The 8,207-nt window shown below is 44.0% G+C and overlaps 1 non-coding gene across 1 annotated transcript; it reads right to left on the reverse strand.

Annotated features, from left to right (window-relative positions):
• Positions 1-5,208: 5,208 nt before the first annotated feature.
• Positions 5,209-5,281, reverse strand: Trnat-agu (transfer RNA threonine (anticodon AGU)). Its single transcript has one exon. It is a non-coding gene; the product is annotated as a tRNA-Thr (tRNA).
• Positions 5,282-8,207: the final 2,926 nt, after the last annotated feature.

Raw genomic sequence — 8,207 nt, forward strand, 5'->3', positions numbered from 1 at the left:
AGGAAAGGATATAGCACGAAATCACGAAGTTCTTTTAAAGGAAGTACCCTGCTCCCGCCTTAAGCGACTTACGGAAACCACTGAAAACCTCAATCTCGATTCGCGGATGGGGGTTTCAACGGAGTGTGAGACATTTGGCTTACCATTGCGGCACCTCGCTCGGTTAATTACATTCGGATGGCGACTTTACTCCTCTGTCAAATATTTGTAGACGACGTAACAGTTCGGTTGCGTGCATATTTTCGCGAATATGCAGATTCGAGAATTGGACGAGGAAGAAGACGTACAGCCGGCTTGGGTATGGCGATGTGAGTGGCACATGCACCGCGAAATACGTGTAACAACTGTGAAACCCAATACTGGCCATTAAGCAGCGCGGAGCGGAGCGGCGCAGCCGGCTCGGGCACCTGTTGCAACGGATTATGTGCCGACGGTACCTTTTTTTGCTGCGGCGCGCATCTCTTTCCAACTTAGGGGCAGTCGTGTAGCGGCATCTCTCTCGTTGAGCAAATAATGGTTATTCCAGCGCAGCCGAAGGCACGCAAAGTGGTGACGGGCCCCTGAGCTGATGATAATAATTTGTGCGTGGCCCGGCCGTCTGTTTACTCCGGCTCACCACGCATGCCCGGACCGGTTGGAACAGCCGTCCCAATTCGCACAGCTCGCTCGTTTCGCCTCCGTGTTGTTTCTCCAGTTTCTTGTCAGCCATCCACTGAACAAATGGTTGGCTGCGTGCTTTCGTCACACGACCCGAGAACATAGCTACAGACGCAATTTGTCTTCGGCTCTACAAACCAAACGTCTGAATGCATCGAGCCTCCGAAATGTAATATATAGCTACATTTATACATATATTCCTCAAACTACTACACGGCGAGTGACAGAGGGTGCTTCGTTGCAATATTGGCGATTTTCTGCGCTATATCATTCGTGTTTTCAGCACAGAAGAATGACTGTCTGCCTCTGTACGAGACCCAATCTCTCTTCTGTTTTTCTCGTGGTAATCTTCCTCGAATACAGCTTGTGCAAATTTGCTGAACAGCGTTTTGCGAGAACAACGTTGCCTTCTCTCCAAAGTTGGCCATTTAAATTTCCCAAGTATCTCTGTTACACTTCCGTAAGGGCTATCTATACTCACCTGTTACCATCCTTGTAGCAAGTCTCTCAATTCGTTCGATGTCTGTTCTTATGTTCAGATTTACATGTACAATCTCTTCACGCTCAATGTACTCCCCTCCCATTCATCCCAAAGGCGTTTACTTTGCCACATAAATGTGGGACACTTCTTTCGGAGTATCGTTCAGTTCGCGTGGTAATTTTAATTAAAAATAATCAGTGATGTCCAAATGTCATCCTTTCAGTACCCGAATTAATTTTAATTTTTAAATTAATATAAAAAACTCTTGGAGTGATGTCTGGAGATTATAAAACGAGCGAACCTCTGCTGCAAGTAGTTTTGCAGTTAAACCCTAATATGTGAATGTGTGCGACACCACTTGAGATCACCTCCACAGTCGCTGGCCATAGCAAACTGACAGACGACCTCCACATCTGAGTCGGGATAAGCGTTTGCGATATTGTATTCAACACACTACAACATTTTCTCAGCTTGCTTCAAAAGTTCAAATGTTTTCGTAAACATAATGCCTCCATTATGCAAAATTTTACGTCACGAACACTGTGCTTCTTTCCCTTCACATGACGATATCTCGAAAAACAAACTATATTTCGGCTGTGTGAAATAATGTGGTTACTCGAGTGATTATGACATGTGTAAGGGTTTCCCAGTGAAACTTCTGCAGCGTAGTCGAAACAACCTTGACAACTCGTGGGCTGACCTAGTTAACAGTTCTGAGGATTACTTTTGAAATAATAAACCATTGACTTACATTTCTACATGTGCGCCGTTTTCATTTGACTAACACTTATAGAATGAATAGCAACAACAAATGCGAATGATGGTTAGCGGTTAATAACCCATCAACAGTGAAGACACTACAGATCGATCCCAAGGCTCCAGAAGGAAATACGCCATATCCTTTTTAAAGAAAACTTCCAAAAATTAGCTTTAAGCTGTTGAAGGAAACCACGCATAAACTCAGTACGGATAGCCAGACAAGGATCTAAAATGTCGTCCATCCCAATGCGAGTATAAAGTCTCACCAGCGCATCACCTCACAACAACAGGCCCACAAAGAAAAGTCTCATTTCCGCTTTTTCGAATACGAACTGGCTCAAATGACTCACAGGAATCATAAAGTCAAGTACATTGGAATACCTGGAGAAATCATTCAAGATGTAACAAAATCCTAAGAGTCACAAAAATTTGAGAAGCCTCTTTGACGAGCTACAGGATGGACAGAAGAACGATACTTCCTCAAGGAAGAGAGATACACCTGGGTTCGAAGAGATCTGTCGCTCTGAAATGAGTGAATCGACATATGGTTCGTCCGTTCTATCTACTGTTATTTGAACAGGCCAGCTGATCGTGACAGATTAGTTCATCGTCCCATATTTTTAAAAACATCGACTACCACAATCGATTAAAAATGTGTAAACCTTCTACGGGCGCTTTCAAGGTACTATGAGTAGCTCCTCACGACGAGAAAGACGCTAACCATAAAAAAAACATGTTTGTCGTTATTGCTGAGGGTATACGCTGCGACTATAGCAGCGATGGCACTCTCTGGGTCATGTAGATGAGGCAGCGCAGTTCAATTTTCAAACCCGTGTTCGGCACGAGCAGAGCTGAATTCTCAATGTGATCATACGACCGCCAATTTTCCCACGGCTTGGCTTAATCACCCTAGTCCGGCTCGTTAGCTAAGTCACGAGCGACTCATCCACAAAGGCCAATCCAGACTGAATCGTCCGAGAAGGCCCCACACCGATACGACATCGTAATGTCAAACAAAAATGAGCTAAATATTTCAGCATTGTGGGACGACGAAATGCTATTGTTTCTTAATAACAAACTCGAGCATGACTATAAGATGACGCAGGGATGTAGTTACCGAAAGCCATCACGTTGCTGCAAAGCCAGGAACGGCACAGAATCTGGCGCCGGTGATTTGATGTCATTACTGTAATGCTGGCTGTTATTTACATTCGTTCGTGTTCCGAAACAGCCCTGGCCCGGGCTGCTGGTAAATAATACGTTGCTGCCTAAATGGCGGTCTCGTTAACACAAGTTAAGTGGCCGCCACGGCATTTATGTAAAGCTCCCTCCACCGGATCCTAAAACTCATCCTAACCACAAATTTCCTCTGATTTCACATGGTCCCATCTTCTTCAAAAGTTCCGATTTTCGGAAAGGCGTGCATTTCTTACTCCCGAGCGTTTTAGTTTGTGTTAAGTGTAACGGCATAGTAACCAATTTGTTTATATAGGGGATATCAGAATATGTCACAGAGAATTCCATATTGAATGACAGGCGCACTTGACGACTTCTCTCATTCCTCAGGATAGCAAACGTACGGTCAGCATTCTGAAATTTGAATTAACTGATTTCTGCTACGAAACCACAGTTGACTCTTTTAAAACGTTAGGGCCGTCCATATGCTCTGCGACAGAAAGCGGAGAATTACATTGCCTGGTAAAAGAAAGTGAAGCACCCGAAGAGGAAGTAGCAACGAAATGAGACTGAGAGGGTGTGTGATGTTATTTTAGTGATTACTAAATCGAGTCAGAGTTACAGAATTTGACAGCATCGGCCCACTTATTAGTATGACGTTGTGCCCTCTCTGGCCCACATGTATGCAGTGACTCGATTCTAAAGCATGTCATAAAGCCTTTGCATTCTCTCTGAGGCAAGCCGGCCCACAGTCGTAACTGCTCGCCGATATCACGGCACTAGGATAGAGCTGACGTACAAGCTGATGCCACCCATGTCCTATCGTGGACAATTATTGGGACCTTGCTAACCACGGGAGCACCAAGGCATCACACAGACAATTCATAGATATACGTTACCTGTGTGGACGAGTGTTGTCCTGTTGAAAAATAGCGCCACGATACAGTCGTATGAGTGGTAACACATGACGGTGCACGGTGTTCTTGACGTAGCGTTGTGGTGTTAGGGTTTCCTCAGTCACTACCAGCCGTGACCGGAAGTCATACCCAACAGTTCCCCACACCATGACGCCAGTAGTAACACCACTGTGCCTCTCCAAACCATCAAACCACTGGAAAAAAGGTACTCTCCCCAGGTGCCGCTATCCTCGCTGACGATGGTCGTGTGGGATGGTGTAGATCCGCAATTTATCACTGAATTCAGTGCGAAGCCGTTCATCAGTAGTTCATGCTTCCCCGTCTCGCCACCACTCCAGTCGCAGCTGTTTGTGTTGTGGTGTTAACGGCAGCCCACACATCGGACGGCAATTCCCTAGCCAGACAGCCGCTATTCTCCAATGAATGGTGTGGAATCACATAGGATTTTGCAGAGAGTTGTTCTCGGGTGACAGGCGCAGATATGAGAGGGTTACGATGTGCTTGATGCACAATGCAGTGACCCTCCCTTGTAGTGGTCAGACGTAGTCGGCCGGAATCTGGACGAGTGTACCTGCTCTCAAGTTCCCATTCAGTCCAACATCAGATCACTGTCGTATATGAATGCCGCTCAAATCTCTATGTTACACGATTCTACCTTCCGACCAGATGAAAACCCACAATGAGTCTCCTTTCAAACTCTCTCAGGTGCTGATAGCGCTGTCTCACATGAATACGCAGCATTTCTGCGTCCTACAATGCTCACCCAACATCTGACGCTGTCCCAGCCCTTATATACCCAAACAAGCGTGGTAACAGCACTGATAACGAACAACACAAATGCACTCTGACGGCCGTTCCACCTGTTACAGAGAAATGCAACTCTAGTCAGTTAGTCTGCAGCTCGTGCTCTCGCGGTCGCGTTCTCGCTTGCCCAGCACGAAGTCCCGCTTTCGATTCCCGGCGCGGTCAGAGATTTTTCACCTGCCTCGAGATGACTGGGTGTTTGTGTTGTCCCCATCATTTCATCATCATTCATGAAAGTGGCGAGATTGGACTGAGCAAAGGTTGGGAATTTGTACGGGCGCTGATAACCTCGCAGTTGAGCGCCCCACACACCAAACATCATCATCAGTCAGTTACATTTCCAAAGGAACTACAGACATTGGCTGCGAGTGGGCATATACTCGTATTTATATCGGTGTGGAAAGTTGAAAATTTGTGTTGGACCAGGAGTCGAACCTGGGTCTCCTGCTTACTAGGCAGATGCTCTGACCACTAAGCCATCCAGACAAAGTGGCCACCGCAACTGCATGGACTACCCTTGCACGCCTCCCGACAGACAAAAATTCTCACCTTATCCAAACACAACTAATGTAGTTCCCCTTGCCCATTACCTCATTACCCGTGGCATTTCTACGATTCCCGTAAGGCTTCCGGTCTGGTGTGCATCCTCACTGAAGAGATCATTGACCATCTTCGCTTTAATTATATATGTGTGTTGTCTGTTTTTTCTGCACGTCCGAAAGAGCAGATACCATTTTGATTCACCAGCAACTATGAATTAAGACACAAAGGAATTACAGACATTGGCTGCGAGTGGGCATTTATTTAAGTCAATGGAAAATGTCCGAAAGAACAGACACGGACTACCCGAGTTGTGATGGCCACTGTAACCGGATCGCTTAGTGGTCAGAGTATATGCCCAGTAAGCAGCAGACTAGGGTTCGAATCCCAGTCTGGCATAAATTTTCAACTTTCCCCATCCATTTAAGTCAATATACACTCGCAGCTAATGTCGCTAATTCCTTTCTGTCTTAATTCACAGTAGCTGCTGGATCAAAATGGTGTCCTTTCTTTCGGACATGTCCGAAAGCACTGACAGCACATACATATTTACATACTCAACAATGTTATGTACGTGCACGAAGTTGCGTTGATATTCGACCATGTCTTCTGGGTTCTCCACTTCATTTTATCAGGCAGTGCATCTCGCTGCATCCACGGTAGACTCCTAGTGAAGGTGGTTTGTCGTTTTATTCCTCCGACCCCCTTACGTAATGTGTCAGGCGTATAGGTAATTGTGTAGTGTAAATCACTGTAGTGTGTATTAATGTTGCGCTTAAGATATTTTGAGTGAATATCAAAATGTAATGAAACGACAAGAAAAAGCACCGTGTCGGTAAATATCTGTAAAGGAAGTTGTTCCTCATTAGAAGTCATCTTAAGAGTTTGATACAGGACCCCTCCTCCATGATGCCGGCGATGAATTTTATTTCCGACGACAGTTACCTATGGATTCTCGCACCGCTACTTTTCAGGGGCCTTTTTCTCTCACTCACGTCATACTGCTTCATTTTACAATGTTCTTAACTTTTTCACGTAAACAACAAAAACTATATTGGACATACCGCTTTTAAGGAGTTACTTAACTCTATTATCAAGCGAGTTGTGCAGTACTTAAGGCACTAGACCCTTACTTCGTACGACCATTCCTTCGTATATTCTACGTGGTTGCCCTAATTCACTGAACTCGCATGTTATAAGGAAGCGATGATGGCCTACTTTCGACTCTGTCGTTGTATAGTCAGAGCTTGTGGCAAAACTATGGTTTCAAAGATGATGGGGCGTTTATTTCCAAGCTTCCTTCCGTCTGATCGAACAGTAAGTTCCCAGGTAAAACACACGGCTTGTATGTGCAGATTTACAACAGTCGAGAACCGTACATCTGCAATTATATTCGTAACTTAACGGCTACATTAGACCCTTATACGTGACAGTATTCAGATAAATTTCCAGAAATTAAAAATTCAATCTTAATCTCTTCTCCAATTTCTATTCGTATTTTATAGACGCGAAATTGCACTGACAAAAGTAAGTAGTCCTTGTCGAATGCTTTGTGCAAAGTTCTGTGAGAACTGTTTAGCTCCCTTTCGTAATTAACAATGCAGTAATTTTTAGTCTCTCTATTTCTCCACTCCGAACTAGATTTTTCTATGTCGTTACGATTTCATTTCATGTATTCCGTCATAAATTCAAATTCGTGCACCAGCTTTTGCTCCGTTCGAGCTATAAACTTCAATTTCAGTATTAGCACAGGAAGATAGTTTGAGTTTTCGTGCTACACAATGCTTAATACAACAGTTATATGGTATGTAATATTCCTGCTTATAAGGTCCCATCAATTGCGATAAGGAGTGACGTCTATAAACATCAGTCGTTCGTGTCAGAGACAAAGGAAAATTAATTTTAAATAAAAGAAGAAAACACGACCATCATAAATCATTCTCCACCACTGATTTATTCTTTTTTGGGGAAGAGCCATAAAGTATAAACGGGTTGGCTTAAACTGAAAACAGCAAGAAATTTTATAGCGCAACTGTACTTAAAAACTATTAGCCTGAATCTCGTTCACAGCCATTAACAAAGCTGATTCAAAAGTTTGTATAACCTGTTGTTAACCTTTTAAGCGAGGACTGCTATTATTTAAAGAAAGTATTCTACATCGAAACACTATTAAAGATGCTTTCGTAACTTGCACCTGAAGATCTTGTTAGTCAGCCATTTGTGATGATGTTCTCAAATTTCCATTAAACAATACAAGAAAATTAAGAAGCCATTACGTTAAACCTGTTCGGAGTAGGCCACCCAGGAGAAGAAAGGTTAGCGACCGGTGGAGTTGCAGAAACCTTGACCAGCGAGACAGACCCACCATTCATTGGTACATCGACAAGTGCTTCTTAGCCATCGCCTGCGGGGCGTGTCCATCAAAGCTCAGAACAGGGAACATCTACGTAAAAAGAAATAAAATACTATTCCGTTTTGCTTTTACCCTATCACATACGTTGTAATATTTGTTTTGCCTCAGGCAGCTAAAAGCAATACAGAATATTACGCGTCCCTATGTCTGTGGTTTAACATCATCGGGTTAATACCAGAAAAACCGTGCGGGAAACCGACAGCAACGAATTTAAAAATTACCACTGAACTCAGACGCAGCTTATGATCCCGAGTAAGAAAGAATTGCATGTCAACATCGAGCTAAGTTGGGAGCAGCATTGCCACTCTAGAACGTCTCACGGTGCATTGGAAAGAGCAGGAGGGTGCTGAGGAAAGTATCTTATTACTATTTCATGACTTCTTGTTAGCAAACACCACGTGAGCTAATACGCTGCCCTTCATGCAACTTTGAATGGTATTTGTGTAGTACACACCGCATT

The sequence above is a fragment of the Schistocerca gregaria genome, chromosome X (genome assembly GCF_023897955.1).
Source record: "Schistocerca gregaria isolate iqSchGreg1 chromosome X, iqSchGreg1.2, whole genome shotgun sequence".
NCBI classification, from domain to species: Eukaryota; Metazoa; Arthropoda; class Insecta; order Orthoptera; family Acrididae; genus Schistocerca; species Schistocerca gregaria.